The sequence below is a fragment of the Nannospalax galili genome, unplaced genomic scaffold (assembly GCF_000622305.1).
Source record: "Nannospalax galili isolate Female #2095 unplaced genomic scaffold, S.galili_v1.0 scaffold405, whole genome shotgun sequence".
Taxonomy (NCBI): Eukaryota; Metazoa; Chordata; class Mammalia; order Rodentia; family Spalacidae; genus Nannospalax; species Nannospalax galili.
In genome coordinates this window covers 1,479,014-1,481,331 of record NW_008354532.1, presented here as the reverse complement: position 1 = coordinate 1,481,331, position 2,318 = coordinate 1,479,014, and the positions used below count along the sequence as shown (strand labels likewise).

Genomic DNA, 2,318 nt, shown 5'->3' with positions numbered 1-2,318 from the left:
GAAAAGATATAGATTTAATGCCATTACAGAGACAGTCATTTCTCCCCATACAAAGTATAGTTAATAACTGGAGTTAGCTGGCTTACATGGTTCAAAACCATTTAATGATTTCTGCATCATTTCTTTCATCATTTCACAAAATAAAAATGCTCAGGAATCATAAAAATGATAAAAATTAAAAGTAACCTTGAAAACAAAACCTGAAGGACAACTTAATATCGGGCTCTTAGAGGAACTTATGGTAGCTATAATGCAAAATGGAGCCAGACAGAAACATACACAGCCAAGGTATATTTTGTGGCAGCACAGGAGAGTAGTCCAGTGTGCATCCAGAGCAAGGTCGGGTTTAAATTTGACCTTCACCAAGGTATACAGCTATTTTATCTTTGCAAAATAATTTTCTCTTCTTTGCACTGAGTATACCAAAATTACCACTATTATAGAATGAATTGTGTTCCCTTAAAACACCTGTGCTGAAGCCCCAATCCTCAATGTCTCAGTATTTGGAGATGTGGCCTTTAAAGAGGTAAATGGCTGATAAATAAGGTCCTAAGTGTGGGACTTTAATTCACAGAACTGATGTCCTTAGAAAAAGATAAAGAGACACCAGGAATGTGCATGTACAAAGAAAAGGCCAGAGCACTTTGTGTGACTGTTCGTTCAACTGGTAGACAAAGGCATGAAAGACAGGTGCAAAAATAAGTCCTCTCTTGCAACCCAAAACTCATTGTTCAAAATGAGTTTTGACATATAGAAGAAGGAATATGACAAGACAGCTCAAAATGATGGTGTTGAGAGAAAAAAATAGTGTAAGAATGAGGCATGCCCTGGGCAGTCAGCCTCAGGGCCCAGGGTGTGCCAACTTCCCAAGAGGTTGAATGTATGTGATGGATCATGTGAGGAACCTTATCACACTGGATGAATATTTACTTGGCCAAAGGTGCTTCCATATTGATCTCAAAATTCTGAACTCAGGACTTTTCAAGTTAGAAAGAAAATAATTAGCCAGATAATTAATAAGATGGCATCATCACCCTATCAAGATCTGACTGAAATTCTCAACAGCATTAAGAATCTAAGAAGTCTACAGATTTCAGAAAATAAATTGTCATGTGAAGCTATGAGACTTCCAATAATCTTGGATTAGAACCCAGTGAGATCATTGCTGACTGCTGTGGGGACCTAGATTTCTGCTTTTACTCATAGTAAAATCTTGAGGGAAATCAGCCTGTTGGAGAAAACCTTGGTCTACAGTGGGGTCATTGTACTGAGTGAGAACGAAAAACAGGCAAAGTGTAACCTGCATGCGAGGGCTACAGAAAACTAACTTCGATGAGGAAAACCAAGCTTTTCTGACTGCTGAGAAAAAGAGAAATCCCTATTTGACATTCCTAAGCAGTGTGTAAAAGTGAAAACCCCTTTCCAGGAAATCTGGGCATATTCTGACCCAAAATCACATAAAAGGAAAGGGAGTGGACCCTTACGTTGGCACACCTCTGGGTAAGAATTACAGATCACTCTAATGAGATATGATTTCTTCAGCACCCAGTTCAGAGATGTTATATAAGATGGATGGGGTTTTCATTTGCTGATAAAAGTCATGAAGTCAAGGGTGTGGGGTATGGTGGTAGGGTGAAAGTGGAGATGAGGGAAGAGGTCTGAATAGGTTCAAAATCCATTTCATGAAATTCTCGAATCAATAAAATTTTTCTCAAACTTAAAAAGGAAGAAGAAGGAAAAGGCCATACAAGAATGCAGTAAAAAGGCAGCCATCTGTCAGTGGAATGCAGCAACCTCTCAAGAAATCAGTCCTGCGAAGCACTTTGATGTTGGACATTGTGTTGCTTTTCTTGTCACTATGATGAAAGACCCAATATGAACAACTTAAAGGAGGAAATATTTATTTTTGCTCATGGTTTCAAAAGGTTCAGTCCAGGGTTATTCATTACATGTTTAGGCAGAATATAATAGTGACAGGAACATGTGACAGAGAGGCTATTCACTTCACAGTGCACAGGAAATAGGGAGAAGGAATACAGAAAGGGGCCAGGCAAGATACAATATGTCCAAGGACTGAAGAGATTAAAAACATAGATTGCTCTTGCAGAGGACCCAACTTCCATCCTCAGCACCCACATCTGACAGCTCACAACCACCTGTAACTCCAGCTCCAGGGACTCTGATACCCTCCTCTGGCCTCTGTGGGCACCTGCACTCAGGTGTACATACCCCTCCCACACACACAATAGTATATATAATTAAAAATAAAACAAAATCTTTAAAAAAAAAACGATATATGTCCAAGGACGTTCCACTAA

The 2,318-nt window shown here is 39.3% G+C and overlaps 1 non-coding gene across 1 annotated transcript; it reads left to right on the top strand.

Moving 5' to 3' along the window:
- The first annotated feature begins 638 nt into the window (after positions 1 to 638).
- Positions 639 to 767, top strand: LOC115067465. Its single transcript, XR_003846879.1, has one exon. It is a non-coding gene; the product is annotated as a small nucleolar RNA SNORA40 (small nucleolar RNA).
- The last annotated feature ends 1,551 nt before the right edge of the window (positions 768 to 2,318 follow it).